Source organism: Nerophis ophidion, linkage group LG05 (genome assembly GCF_033978795.1).
Source record: "Nerophis ophidion isolate RoL-2023_Sa linkage group LG05, RoL_Noph_v1.0, whole genome shotgun sequence".
NCBI classification, from domain to species: Eukaryota; Metazoa; Chordata; class Actinopteri; order Syngnathiformes; family Syngnathidae; genus Nerophis; species Nerophis ophidion.
This window is the reverse complement of record NC_084615.1, coordinates 79,161,909-79,178,252: the sequence shown is the minus strand read 5'-3', so window position 1 is coordinate 79,178,252 and position 16,344 is coordinate 79,161,909. Positions and strand designations below refer to the sequence as shown.

At 42.4% G+C, this 16,344-nt stretch overlaps 1 protein-coding gene across 2 annotated transcripts in view; it reads left to right on the top strand.

The window, feature by feature from the left end:
- Window positions 1–16,344, top strand: part of LOC133553647 (A disintegrin and metalloproteinase with thrombospondin motifs 2-like) — a 338,493-nt gene that overhangs the window by 87,486 nt on the left and 234,663 nt on the right. The window lies entirely within an intron of this gene.

Sequence of the window (16,344 nt, the reverse complement as noted above, 5' to 3'; positions counted from 1 at the left end):
GACACCAGGTGTGGCCAGGTGCCAATCAGCCACAGCTGAGGGGACACAGCACTCAGGGATGAAACACAGGAAACAGACCAAATACTACACACACAGAGGAAACAAAGACAAATGCAGAGGAAAAAACTAAAACATAACCAAACTGTCAGGGACGAACCTGACAGTCAGAGCTTGGTCCGCGTTGTAAGTCGGACACATTTCCAGTTAGGGTCGGACTCCGCCACGGCTGCCCTTTGTCACCGATTCTGTTCATGACTTTTATGTTCAGAATTTCTAGGCGCAGTCAGGACTTTGAAGGGATCAGGTTTAGTGGCTGCAGGATTAGGTCTCTGCTTTTTGCAGATGATGTGGTCCTGATGGCTTCATCTGACCGGGATCTTCAGCTCTCACTGGATCGGTTCGCAGCCGAGTGTGAAGCGACTGGGATGGGAATCAGGACCTCCAAGTCCCCTCACCTCCTAGGAGGAGGGACAAGGGGATGGGTCAAATGCAGAGGACAGATTTCACCACACCTAGTGTGTGTGTGTGTGTGTGTGTGTGTGTGTGTGTGTGTGTGTGTGTGTGACAATCCTCGGTACTTTAACTTGAACTTAAGACTCACGTTCTTACGGATGGCCAATTTGCAGTCTCCAATGGACCTAACGTGCATATTTTTAGAATGTGGGAGGAAGCCTGAGTACCCAGAGAAAACCCCCACACACACGGGGGGTTCTCCACCTAGAGATGCTCAAACTGTGGTCCAAAGACACACACATCATATAGTTAGACTTTAGTAATGTCACAATAAGGTAGTTTTCACAGGCTGGAACAAAAAATGCATTCATTTACTTGAAATACCTTTCTCTTGAAATTGTTCTCCTTACTTTTGCCAAGTTCTAACTCCGTTCCTGTCAGGCTTGCCGCTGACAGTTTGTGTGTGTTTTGGTTTCTCCTCTGTGTGTAGTATTTCCTGTCTTTTGTTTCCTGTCAGCGCTCTTATTTTGTCTGTTTCCTGTTTTTTTCCCTCAGCGCTGTTTCCCCTCGGACGCGGCTGATTGGCACCTGGCCACACCTTACTTAACTTTTCAATGTGATTACTAAAAAATAATAAATAATTACATTCAATGGTGTCCTGCATTATTGATCTTTGAGGGCTTTAATTGCTAAATGAAGGAACTTTCCTGAAGGAATCAATAAAGTACTTTCCATCTAAATACTGCATATTTTAGTTCTACTATAAAAAAACAAAGTTGTCTTTGACAGAAAAGGAATACAACCTTATTGGTTTTTACTTTATATCAACCTCAAGTTGATATAGAGATTTACTGTAAGCATTAAATTAAAAAAAATAATAATAATTTGACTTATTTTTAACATTTTAGTGACAAAGACCCTCTATGCTCCCCAGGAGCCCTAAGAATTAAAAAAAAAATCCATATATTTTGTTATGGTTTGAAAATGAAAAATATAAAAATGGCCCCTGCATGCTTTAATTTTTCCGTATGTGGCCCTCAGTGGAAAAAGTTTGGATACCCCTGTTTTAAGTGTTTTGGTCCTAAAGGATCCCAGTTCGATATTACAGCTTGTTGCTGAGACGTTATGACCTATATGTAACGACCGGGTCACATTGTGGTGCCAAGTTAGTTCTCCCAGGAATGCAGACGGGCTTTGGACACAGCGTGAAGGTAGGAACAGATGATTTATTTAGAAATAAATGAGACTTTAACAAAGAAAAACATGCTCAAAGCACAGATGGCCAAAAAAAACAAAACAAAGGGGCTAGCGTGGGAGCTAGCAAGTAAAAGAGCCTAGCAGGGAAACTAGCAGGTACAGAGCCGGGAACAAAAGTCGTCATCTGTTATTGCAAATTAGGAAGCCAAACTGACTGACTGGAGAAGGCAGGCTTAAATAATGTCAGTGATTACAAAATAAGTGCGCGTCCGGAACAAGCGGCAGGTGAAAAAAATAAGTAACTATGGTAATCAACTGAGATGTGCACAAACAGGAACCGAAGGAGTCCAAAACCAACAGAAAACACAAGTGACTCAAAAATCCAATCAGAATATGATCCGGGCAGCGGATCATAACACTATATTGAGTAAAACATGCAAAGCTTCGTCATCAACACTCACAAGTATAAAAGTATCTTTTTAAAGTAACAATTTCTTATTTCAAGCATAAAAAAAAAAATCATGACTTGGACACAATTGTGTCTCATAATTAAAGCGGATGGACTTGGTTGTTTTATTTTCGATTAAACATTAGAAACTACGTACTCAAAGTAGTAAAGTTGGCACAGTACAGCAAACTGACAGTTAATAATTAAAAATTTTTTGCCGGGGACCAGGCTGTATATATATATATATATATATATATATATATATATATATATATATATATATATATATATATATATATACATATGTCTTGATTGGATTATCCAGAGAATAGTGCTCGATACCGTGGTAGAGCGCAATATGTATGTGTGGAAAAAATCCCAAGACTACTTCATCTCTACAGAAGTGTTTCATGAGGGGTTCCCTCAATCATCAGGAGATTTTAATGGAAGCATTCACATACAATGGTTTATATAGGGCACAGAGTGGGTGGGTACAGGCAGGCGTAGGGTGTGGTGATTCGCTCATGTGTTACCTAGGAGAGTGGTCCCCAACCACCGGGCCGATTGGTACCGGGCCGCAGAAGAATTTTTTTTAAATCTTTATTTCTTTTATTAAATCAACATAATAAACACAATATACACTTACAATGGTTTTGAACGCTCCTTCGGTTAATCCTACGTACGTTAATGTCCTTGCGTGTTACCTTTGCTTGGTAAACGACTGATGTTTGTAAGCACCCTCCGTTGAGAGGGCAATCAGGTTTCTTGCGACAGTTACATTCCTTATTGGTTTCAGACTCATTTAGTCTGGGAGTGGGCAGTCCTTTTGCAATTGCTTTGTTGTGGTTTGAAATAATTTGTTGTATGTTATTCATACAGCTGTAGCTCAATTTAATGCCTTTGGGGAAGTGTTTGTCGATCAGAGTGAGGAACTTGTGGCCGATATTGGTTGAGACGTTTTTGCTGAATGGGGGGTTGTACCAGATGATGTTGTTTCATTTTCTGCTCTTTTTTGGTTGGTTTCCTGGCATGGGTTCATAGGTGAGGGTGAAGTTGTATCTGCTTTCATCAAGTACTTTCTGGTACTTGGTCGAATTCAGCTTTGCTAGATGACAGCATCGATAGCCTTTTATTAATTCCGGTAGGTATTCTTTTGGTGGTGGTGGGTGGGTGGTTGCTGTCATGGTGCACGTATTGGAGTGTTGTGTTGGGTTTCGTGAATGGTTGGTAGCTGTTATTTCTCAGGTTGAAAGTGACGTCGAGGAAGTTGACGGTTTGCTTGTTGGCTTCAATCGTGATCCGTAGGCCGTTCTCTCTCTCTCTCTCTCTCTCTCTCTCTCTCTCTCTCTCTCTCTCTCTCTCTCTCTCTCTCTCTCTCTCTATATATATATATATATATATATATATATATATATATATATATATATATATACAGTATTGCAGGTGCATGTCTTTGGAGGTGGGAGGAAGCCGGGATAACCGGGGGTTACCCACGCATTCATGGGGAGAACATGCAAACTCCACACAGAGAGATCCTGAGCCTGGGATTGAACTCAGGACTACTCAGGACCTTCATATTGTGAGGCACATGCACTAACCAATCATCCCGGGGCTTATTGATAATTAATTTGCGTGCGGAATCTGGCCCGCGGGCCTTGACTTTGACACACAGGACCTAAAATCTAAAGTCTGCTATCTTTTGCAAGCGTGAGTGCCAACATTTCAGTACACTTTCCCTCCTCTGGCACAATTAATGGGTGTTGGCCAGTGACTGGCACAGTTGGCCGTGCACACATGCAACATAGCCAATTCATAGAATAACTGGACACGATGCTGCCACCTTCCAAAAAAGACTGCATAATTAATCAGATTTTAATCATGATTTTGGCTGCCACGATTAAACGAGGGCGATCGTCGGCGGTATTAACATTTAAAAACCAGGCTCTGCTGCAAATCAAAACAAGCACTTTCACGGCGGCGCCGGCAGAAGAGCAACAGCGGCTCGTCTTTGAGCCCCGCCAAGCTGAAACCGCCCACGCCGGAGGCCATTGTGTATGCGCACAGAGCTCCACGACCACGCCGCCAGTCGACATTAGCAAACTTTTCCCTGTCTTCTGCAGCCGATCGCCCCATATCACTTTGGCACCGCTGTTATGAGACAGCCGTGGGTGTGGACACCTGCACAGCACCCTTGTCTCCTTGGAGTTGCACTAGCAACTTTCAATAACGGCAATCCTTTCTTGCCGGTGTTCTGGTGAATGAAATGACGTGTAAACACAATAACGACATCTGGTAAGAGCTCCCCCGCTAGGAGTAGAGATCAGGGGTTGGAGGTCACCCGACTTCATTGAGCAAAGTGACAACGCCCCGGTGTTGTCCGCATTCAAACAGGGTTATGTCCAAACTGGCCGGCCCCAAGGCTTGAACTACAAAGAGTAACTGTCTTTGTGTAAAAGGTATTTAAAGACAGTGGTCCGAGAGGACATCAGAAGAGTAATCAGGCCCGTACTCTTTCTCCTTGAAGCTGCAGTTCCAGTTTGAGGCTCGCTGAAACAAGTAAAGCTTTTTGTTCGACGATTCCTTGTTGGCGTCTTCTTGGCTCATCACCCATTACACTGTCACTCTGTCCTGGGAGAGAAGCACGACCAACAAATATACAACACACTCTAATAAACAAACCCACCGGTTGGCAGGGTCTCTGCTAAGCTCAGCAATAAGTTCCTAACTTTTCCTCTTATCTTTCTTCCTGAGTTATTTCCTAAGAGGAATCCATTCAAATTCATGACGTGTTCTTAAACGGCCAAATTGTTCCCACCTGCTGTTCTTAAGTTGCTGAATGCCAAATGGTTAGCGCATGCGTGTCTATCATAATTTGCATATGAACACACCCTTATTTCTCCAATATGCATATGTAAACACACTTAATTCCGTAATTTGTATAGGTAGACACCCTTAATTCCCCATATAAGGGCACAATTCTGGCGGAAAAGCCAAACATCAAACACACGGAGAAAACACGAACCATACAGTATATGTAATATAATGACAATACATAATGTCAAAATGTAAGTTTAAGAAAGGGGGGCCAGTTGAGGTAGCCTAAAGCGTTAAAATAAATATTTGTCACTTTTTGCAAATAGATTTATATGGTCGTGAAATATGCGCTCCCCCCAGGGCACGATCCGCTGGTCTTTTAAAGAGTCACTGTTCACTAAATCAACACCCCGGTAATTGATGTGTGTGTGTGTGTGTGTGTGTGTGTGTGTGTGTGTGTGTGTGTGTGTGTGTGTGTGTTTTGTAGTGTCTATATATTGCTCTTTTGCTATATGTCTGTCTGTCTTATCTCTATCTATCTATCTATCTATCCGTCCGTCCGTCCGTCCGTCCGTCCGTCCGTCCGTCCGTCTATCCATCCATCCATCCATCCATCCATCCATCCATCCATCCATCCATCCATCCATCCATCCATCCATCCATCCATCCATCCATCCATCCATCCATCCATCCATCCATCCATCCATCCATCCATCCATCCATCCATCCATCCATCCATCCATCCATCCATCCATCCATCCATCCATCCATCCATCCATCCATCCATCCATCCATCCATCCATCCATCCATCCATCCATCCATCCATCCATCCATCCATCCATCCATCCATCCATCCATCCATCCATCCATCCATCCATCCATCCATCCATCCATCCATCCATCCATCCATCCATCCATCCATCCATCCATCCATCCATCCATCCATCCATCCATCCATCCATCCATCCATCCATCCATCCATCCATCCATCCATCCATCCATCCATCCATCCATCCATCCATCCATCCATCCATCCATCCATCCATCCATCCATCCATCCATCTATCTATCTATCTATCTATCTATCTATCTATCTATCTATCTATCTATCTATCTATCTATCTATCTATCTATCTATCTATCTATCTATCTATCTATCTATCTATCTATCTATCTATCTATCTATCTATCTATCTATCTATCTATCTATCTATCTATCTATCTATCTATCTATCTATCTATCTATCTATTTATGATATTAATTTAACATTAGACCTAAGAAATAAGGGAACTTGTCACACTTTAAAAACAAATAAGCCACCCTAAGAGTGCTCTGGAGTACTCGTTGATTTTGTTCTTACCGCTAAGAAAACATTGATGAATACAAAAATCTCCTCGTAAGTGGGCCAAAGAATTAAATGTTTTCTTTATCTCTTAAGCCCCAAGCTGTTTGTTTACATGCTTTTTATTATTTCTCTTTGCTATTTGGGCTTATTGGACCCTAATTAGAATAAAAACTACAAATCCTCTTTTGATATGATGTACTTAGTCCATAAGTACACAAACGTGTACTTAATGCGTAGTGACATTTCCAAATTCCATTGTATGTTATACTCTTCTGACACCACCAGATGGCAGTATAAGTGTCCACAAAAGCGGCCATAAGACCCCAATTCAGTAGTGTACACAATTTTGGAAATAAGAGCTAAAAGGTGCTGTCCACGCATGTGGCCATTAAGGCCTTTAGTGGTTAAGAACGGTTGCTGAATGGGGGCCGTAGATCTTAAATGCATATTTATGCAAGAACCAACCCTGTAATGGTCACCATGAGGCAATATGTCTTCCATTTCATCATTCATTCATCAATTGTTGTGACGTTTGCCTGGCATCGTGATGCGGGTCGTTCGCTTAATGATGCAGTCCGGGCTCGGACACATTTTAAGGTAAGAAATATTGATTTATTTAAACTAAAAACAGACTAAGAACAGAAAAACTTGCACAAGGCACAAAAGGCAAAACCAACAGAACTAGCATGGGAGCTAGAAAACTCAAAACCATAGCGCGGAAGCTGGCAAGTACAAAGCAGGTTGCTTGCAACAAAAGCGAGGACGAGTCAACGGAGAAGGCAGGCTTAAATAAGGACAGTAATTACAAGCAGGTGTGCATCCGGAAACAAGAAGCAGGTGAAACAAATAAGAAACAATGGTAACAGAAAAAAACAGGAGCTTAGGCAAACATTAGCAGAATATAATACAAAAACGGAACAAAACCAGAAATGATTTGATCCGGGCAGCGGATCATAACAATTGTTGGCCACTGAGTAGGTCACTAGGCCACCTACTCAGTGGCCTAGTGGTTAGAGTGTCCGCCCTGAGATCGGTTGGGTGTGAGTTCAAACCCTGGCCGAGTCATATCAAAGACTATAAAAATGGGACCCATTGGCACTCAGCATCAAGGGTTGGAATTGGGGGTTAAATCATCAAAAATTATTCCCGGGCGTGGGCGATCAAGGGGATGGGTCAAATGCAGAGGACAAATTTCACCGCACCTGGTGTGTGTGTGTGACTATCATTGGTACTTTAATTTTAACTTTATGTCAGCTCGCAGTTGCTTGAGAACACACACCCAGGGAAGATCAGAGATCAGGCGGTACACAGACAGTGCACATCTATTAAAGTCTGGGCCAGAAGCAAAAACATCTGGCGATAAAAAGAGAGAAGGTTCGAGAAAGAAAGTGAGAGAGCATTGGAGAGAACAACTTCCATGTAGAAGTTGTTAGGTTGTGTCTTTCAGACTTTGTCTGCTTTAGAAGTGTTGCAGAGTCAATGTGCACGGGTCATGTGTGTCCACTTGTTAAATATTAAGCTGGAACTGTCAGTTTCGCTCTGGAGGAACTTTGCTTCCAGGCACGTCCACCTCCAGCTCCGAGCCGGCAGCAAAGTGAAAAGGTGAGGTGAAGAGGTTCAAACGTCGGTTGGTTTGCGGTGAAAAACACAAACTCTCCTCTCTCCGGGGACGGCGAAGGGAAGAGACTGAACATTTCACAGGGAAGCAAGAAGACAAGTGACAGATTCTGTTCTTCCTCCCACGTCTTTTTTTTTTTTTGGTCCTCCGTCCGGGTCTGAGAGAGCGAGAGACACACTGAGCTGCCATTATGAGAAATACAGCGTTTTTTCGTTTTCTGTTTGTTTTTTGGTCGTCATGGCGGCGGGGCGCGGAGTTGGACGGCCAGTGTCAGGTGCGTGTTGGTTTGACCCCCGTCTTTTTGAAGCTGACAAGTGCTCGGAAGACTACGGTTCAGGGCGGCACGCGGACTCAGGCTTCAACCACATCTCCCCAACTAAGTAAAGGCTTGCCTCAGAATAGCTCTTAAAGACTGGGGCCTGAAACTGATGGAAATCCTTTGACCAAGACTGGTAACTTCTCCAATTGACACTGGACACATGCCCGCAAGTAAAACAGCACACCAAATGATGGTCATGACTACAGTCCGAATCTTAAACAGGAACAATAGAGAGTTTATTACAACAGTTTTAATTACTTACAATCAGATAGTACAAAGTTGGATTGAATCAATATGTTCACACAGACAATGTCTTCAAAGACGAAAGATGGTGCACCCTCATGAAAGGAATTAATAAGAGCGCACACCAGGCTTGGTCTTCCCTTCTTATTTATACGCTCCATGATGGCCTGATTTTTAACATAACAACTTATGTAACTGTCCAATGTTCAGGGTCACTTGACCTCTTATGTTGTGTTCTTCTCAATGTATCTCGGTGAAAGTTACCCAAAACAGACTTAGGACACACATTTTCCACTACATTCCCCCCTTCCAAGGTTATAGAATCCTGGACCAATGCCAATTTCTGACCTAGGCCACTTCGGTACTAATATCTACTGCAGAGAGGCGAAAAACCCAATGTTGTTATACGGGTGAAAATTCCGCTATGACCCTCACTTTCGTGAGCGATCGCTGTTTCTAGCCTGCAGAAATAGAATAACAGAATATCTTGATTATGCACATCTTTCAACATATTTTGACTATATGTATATATATATATATAGAAAACAAACAATCTGTTATTAAAATAAATTGCGACTTATGTGTGAAAGCTTGTTGCAGAATACTTTTTCCAGCATTTGCAATGAATGTAGTTACCAATATTGCACTTTACCCATGCGTTAGTGCCCAAGGCATGGGTAACTTACACATGTGTGATGGTATGGGGGTGTATTAGTGAACAAGACATGGGTAACTTACACATGTGTGATGGTATGGGGGTGTATTAGTGCCCAAGGCATGGGTAACTTACACATGTGTGATGGTATGGGGGTGTATTAGTGCCCAAGGCATGGGTAACTTACACATCTGTGAAGGCACCATTAATGCTGAAAGGTACATACAGCTTTTGGAACAACATATGCTGCCATTCAAGCACCGTCTTTTTCATGGACGCCCCTGCTTATTTCAGCAAGACAATGCCAAGCCACATTCAGCATGTGTTCCAACAGCGTGTCTTCGTTAAAAAAGAGTGTGGGTACTTTCCTGGCCCGCCTGCAGTCCAGACCTGTCTGCCATGGAAAACTTGTGGCGCATTATGAAGCGTAAAATAGGACAGCGGAGACCCCGGACTGTTGAACGACTGAAGCTCTACATAAAACAAGAATGGGAAAGAATTCCACTTTCAAAGCTTCAACAATTAGTTTCCTCAGTCCCCAAACGTTTATTGAGTGTTGTTAAAAGAAAAGGTGATGTAAAACAGTGGTGAACATGCCCTTTCCCAACTACTTTGGCACGTGTTGCAGCCATGAAATTTCCCAACTCATATGGAAACAGGGTTTGTAGAAACGTGCTGTCCTAGGGATGATCTTTTACTAGATTTTTAAGATGCAGCCCAGCGCTCTTGTAACTCTGACAACACAAATAGACAAAAATGTAATTATTGTGCTGTTTCTCAGCAATATACAAAATGAGAATGATAGTGCAGGGAGACATCTGTTCCCCTCGGTCCTCAGCTTTTTGGAAATGCGGCCCTTAAAACAATTTAATTGAATGGCCATGCTGTTGGCGTCATGCATTTGTTTATGTAAACTGGGTCTCAAATACAAACAAAAGGGCAAAAATATGACACATCATGAATCTCTAGTTCCCTACTGTACGTGTTGCCTGTGCTGTTGATTTTCAGACCGATACATCACATTGTTGCGCAGATAAAAGAGTTTTTACCCCGTAAGACTAATTGGCTTGACGTCTCTCACAATACTAATGTGCCCACTGTAATTTTAGGTTTAAGGTGTTTTGCAGAATCCCTACAAAAAACATGGTTCGGACCTTTAAGGGACTGACAAGCACATTTCTGTAAACATTTAGCAAGGGTTGTTTTGTGTCGTTCTTGCCATTTCCGGGTCCTAAATGGCTGTCAAAGAGTACCAACTTGTCGGAGTACGTCCTCAGCCCTCTACTTTCTAGGTGAGAGGCATGATGTATGATCTACAACAGGCCTGGGCAATTATTTTGACTCGGGGGGCCAAATTTAGGGGGGAAAAAAATTGTCTGGGGGCCGGTATATCTATTTTTAGGAAAACTAATACAAAACCTCACAATAAAGTCTGATTGGATGCCAAGCATGTTATGACATACCGCCTTAAAAACAGAATGACATTTTTTTTTTCTATGAATGATAAAACCCTGAATATTGAGAACATATAAACATCACACCACTCTCAGCCGACATATTTTAAAATCAAGCCAAATGCAACAAACACAGCAGAATATGAACGCAAATGTCATGATCCACATCTTGGATCATGGCATATTCTGTCTAGTATTTGTCTTCCTCAGTTCTTTGTGGCACTTCCTGGTTTTGTTCCGTTGTCATAGTTACCCATTTAGTGTCACCTGTCTCTCCTTTGATCATGCGCGCCTGCCCTTGATTAGTTCAACCAATCAATCAATGTTTATTTATATAGCCCCAAATCACAAATGTCTCAAAGGACTGCACAAATCATTACGACTACAACATCCTCGGAAGAACCCACAAAAGGGCAAGGAAAACTCACACCCAGTGGGCAGGGAGAATTCACACCCAGTGGGACGCCAGTGACAATGCTGACTATGAGAAACCTTGGAGAGGACCTCACATGTGGGCAAACCCCCCCCCCCTCGGGGACCAAAAGCAATGGATGTCGAGCGGGTCTAACATGATACTGTGAAAGTTCAATCCATAGTGGCTTCAACACAGCCGCGAGAGTTCAGTTCAAGCGGATCCAAGACAGCAGCGAGAGTCCCGTCCACAGGAAACCATCCCAAGCGGAGGCGGATCAGCAGCATAGAGATGTCCCCAACCGATACACAGGCGAGCGGTCCATCCTGGGTCCCGACGAGCGGTCCATCCTGGGTCTCGACTCTGGACAGCCAGTACTTCATCCATGGTCATCGGACCGGACCCCCTCCACAAGGGAGGGGGGGGCATAGGAGAAAAAAGAAAAGAAGCGGCAGATCAACTGGTCTATAAAGGAGGTCTATTTAAAGGCTAGAGTATACAGATGAGTTTTAAGGTGAGACTTAAATGCTTCTACTGAGGTAGCATCTCGAACTGTTACCGGGAAGGCATTCCAGAGTACTGGAGCCCAAAGGGAAAACACTCTATAGCCCGCAGACTTTTTTTGGGCTTTAGGAATCACTAATAAGCCGGAGTCTTTTGAAGGCAGATTTCTTGCCGGGACATATGGTACAATACAATCGGCAAGATAGGATGGAGTTAGACCGTGTAGTATTTTATACTTAAGTTGTAAAACCTTAATGTCACATCTTAAGTGCACAGGAAGCCGGTGCAGGTGAGCCAGTATAGGTATATATGTATGTATATATGTATATAAAGGTATATACAGTATAGATATATATGTATATAAAGGTATATACAGTATAGGTATATATGTATGTATATATGTATATAAAGGTATATACAGTATAGGTATATATGTATGTATATATGTATATAAAGGTATATACAGTATAGGTGTATATGTATGTATATACTGTATGTATATAAAGGTATATACAGTATAGGTATATATGTATGTATATATGTATATAAAGGTATATACAGTATAGGTATATATGTATGTATATATGTATATAAAGGTATATACAGTACAGGCGTAATGTGATCAAACTTTCTTGTTCTTGTCAAAAGTCTAGCAGCCGCATTTTGTACCAACTGTAATCTTTTAATGCTAGACATGGGGAGACCCGAAAATAATACGTTACAGTAATCGAGACGAGACGTAACAAACGCATGGATAATGATCTCGGCGTCTTAAGTGGACAAAATGGAGCGAATTTTAGCGATATTACGGAGATGAAAGAAGGCCGTTTTAGTAACGCTTTTAATGTGTGCCTCAAAGGAGAGAGTTGGGTGGAAGATAATACCCAGATTCTTTACCGAGTCACCTTGTTTACTTCTTTTTCAATACCAGCTGTAATTTCAAACATGATTAATTGAGTTTAGGTTGGACCAAATAGTCTGTGCCGTCACCTCCTCACTCCTTTTAATAAGTTGTGTATGTAAACTGAAGTCTGACAAAATCAAAAAAAGTAAGGAAACGTGCACATTATGCATCTCCTTTTGAACAGTATGTGCTGTACCTCAGTGCGGTGAAGATGTACAAAAGTGTACCATCTCTCTCTCGCTCTCTTTTCCAGCTTATTTGGAGTGAATGAGTCTCATTCTGTCCGCCTCCTACGTAAATATTTCAGCGGTTTAGGTGCTGGCGCTAGGCTGTAGCCACAGTGCTAACATGTCATTGACCATTAGTGCTAACCTGCTGATTTTGCGTTTGGTTCACTTCACTTTACTTTGCTCACTATTCCATCTTGAGCTTGTGGGTGATGATTAGCGTTAAACTCAACTCTGACATCTTTCTTCCTTTCCTGTTATGAGTGTAAGGCCACTCCATTACTTTCAGCTTCCCCAGTCAGGCACTTGTCATCTTGGTTAATGTTTTTTTTTAAAGCAGGGGTAAACACACTTTTTCTGCTGGTCAGCTTCTTTTTAATTGATCAAGTCGAGGGGATCTACCTCATTCATATATATAATTTATATTTATTGATTTATGAAAGATATGTTTTTGTTAGCACGGTGGGCCAGGGGTTAATGCGTGTGCCTCACAATACGAAGGTCCTGAGTAGTCTTGAGTTCAATCCCGGGCTCAGGATCTTTCTGTGTGGAGTTTGCATGTTCTTCCCGTGACTGCGTGGGTTCCCTCCGAATACTCCGGCTTCCTCCAACTGCCAAAAACATGCACCTGGGGATAGGTTGATTGACAACACTAAATTGACCCTTCCTTATGAATTGGACCTTTTTCAAACTTCCACCATTTCCTCATTTTTCAACTGATTCAAACCATTCCACCTTCAATACACCTTCAACTACCCGTTTTAAACGTTTTTTAAAAATCCAGGATTTTCCAGAATTCCTGGTTTTCCAAAGCCCATTTTCCACAAAGGGTGGAGTGCCATCTCTGGGTTGGGGAGGAGACCCTGCCCCAGGTGGAGGAGTTCAAGTACCTAGGAGTCTTGTTCACGAGTGAGGGAAGAGTGGATGGTGAGATCGACAGGCGGATCGGTGCGGCGTCTTCAGTAATGCGGACGTTGTATCGATCCGTTGTGGTGAAGAAGGAGCTGAACCGGAAGGCAAAGCTCTCAATTTACCGCTCCATCTACGTTCCCATCCTCACCTATGGTCATGAGCTTTGGGTCATGACCGAAAGGATAAGATCACGGGTACAAGCGGCCCAAATGAGTTTGGGTCTCTCCCTTAGAGATAGGGTGAGAAGCTCTGCCATCCGGGAGGAACTCAAAGTAAAGCCGCTGCTCCTCCACATGGAGAGGAGCCAGATGAGGTGGTTCGGGCATCTGGTCAGGATGCCACCCGAACGCCTCACTAGGGAAGTGTTTAGGCCACGGGGAAGACCCAGGACAAGTTGGGAAGACTATGTCTCCCGGCTGGCCTGGGAACGCCTCGGGATCCCCCGGGAAGAGCTGGACAAAGTGGCTGGGGAGAGGGAAGTCTGGGCTTCCCTGCTTAGGCTGCTCCCCCCGCGACCCGACATTGGATAAGCGGAAGAAGATGGATGGATGGCATTTTCCACCCTTTTTTTGTGGCGACTACTACTTTCCACATTTTTCAACGCATTTCAATCGTCAAAACATTCCTCTGAATTAGGACTAAAAACAAAATCGTCTTTAAACTGGAAAAATTCCTGATTTTCCCAAAATTCCAGGAATTCCGTAATACCATTTTTCAATTCAAAATTGTTACTAGTTCAACATTTCTCGACCGATTTGAAAAATTCCAACAATCGGACCATTCAAGTTTTTTACCATTTTCCTGCTTTTCCCGTAATTCCCAAACGTTTGGGGAATTTCCCATTTAAATCAATGGGACATTCTTCAAAGTTCCACAACTTTCAAAATTTTCATCTGATTCAAACTGTTCTAACTTCAAAATATTCATCCTGTTTGTTTGGGAATTGTGTGCTCTACTTCAACAATTCCAAAACAAAAATCGAGGATTTCAGTTCAACTTCATCATTGGATTATTCTAACGCAATTCCTTCAGGAATAGCCTCATCTATAGTTTAAATATAAACTGTGCAGGCGCTACCAAACACAGACCGGTTTCGACAAGGTTTTCGCCAGTGTGCAATTTTCAACAGGAAGCGATGCCCTTAAACAGTCACAGCTGTGGTCAATCACTTGACATAACAAAACAAAAATCAAGAACAACTTCAAAAAGGAAAGTGCACAAATAATAGACAAAATGGAAAATTGTACAAAATAAATCAAAGACTCAGCACAGTATCATATAGACAACTTCATGGAAAACCACCATAGAACGAAATATAGGATCGAACCAGGAACCCTCAAGTTGCTCCACGACCGCTTTACCGTCCGAGCCACAAAAAAAGACTTTTAAGCTAAATGTATTGCAACGTTTTGCTTCGTACTTTCCGTTATCATTGCAAACTATTGACATGACGACTGACACAAATCCACATATTGGGAGTAAATTCAAATATGATGCACACTATGTATCAGAAAAATTGTATGTAAGTGATCAAAAAACTTTCCGTTCTCTGAGTTCCCAACGAACAGACAAGAGGTGGTCTATGTTGCACCAAGCTAAAGGCCTGGAAAATTCCATTGTGTACAATGGTAGGAGACGGAAAGGGGGTTATCTATTGTGATCCAAGACTTGCCCAAGCTCAATCCAGGACCAGACCAAGCCCGAAGCATCTTTTTCTTTTGTGTTAATGTGTCCGAAAACAATAGCTGTTTACATTCATTTAGAAACAGCTGTTGCTATGTAAAAAGGGAAAGTCCAAATAAAAAGAGATGGCGTACAATCTTGTGCCAGAGCGTGGTGGAAGAATGTACAGAGAGTACAGTCGCCACGTCTCTCCTCAAATTGAGCAAAATTTAATTCTGTCTCTGTTTATTTCCTTGCTTCTTGTCTTGTTTAAAAGATGTCATCAATGTGGTGTCAACAAGTTTCTTTCCTCCTCATTAAACTCACTCACTTTGGATGAATAAGGAGATTTGTAAAACCCAATTGAGCTTAGCCCCATTGTTCAAGAGGCCCTCACACACACGTCCACACAACAATAATAATAATAATAATAATATTAAAAATGATCATTTACAGAAATATGCTGTAAGTTGTCAGATTTTGGTGGTGCAGCTTGAACAAAAACAATGTTGTCTGGCATCTTCGTTCGAGTCATTCACATTGTGTGTACAGGCTTGTGGAAGTGTGTGTGAGAGGATTAAACCCTTTTAAGTGTCCCAGTTGTGCGTTTAACCTGCTGGTGAGTCACAATAAAACGGCAACACCCTTTAGAGAACATATCGACAGGACGTAGCGCTGCCGGGAACTGATCCCAGTTGGCTTCTGTTCTTCTGAAGACCAACGGCCGTAAACTTTGTCATTGGACAGGAGTCTGTTTCGTTTCCCAGAAAACGATGCTTCCTTTTGTTATCTTTGACTAGTGCACTGACTCAGAACCGTCATGATCCATTGCCCGGATCGTGTTTTGTTCAGTTAGTTTGACTCCCTCAGTTCCGTTTTCAGCACCTTTGGGTTTGGGTGTTTTTGGTTACAATGGGTGCTAATTAGTTTGACCTGCCTTTGATTAGTGTTTGGGACACTCACCTGCTTCTGGGCACTAATCAGAGAGCTACTTATTCCTGTTTTACGCCACACTCAGTCTGGCTGTCTTATTTGCCCAATGCAACAGTTACGTCATTACCTCTTGATTCCTGAGCTAAGACTTTGCCATTTGTTTTCTATGCTAAGCTTTCCTATTAGCTATTTATTTGCGTCTTGTGCTGTCGGCATGCTTGTTTTGTTTGTTTGTATCCGGA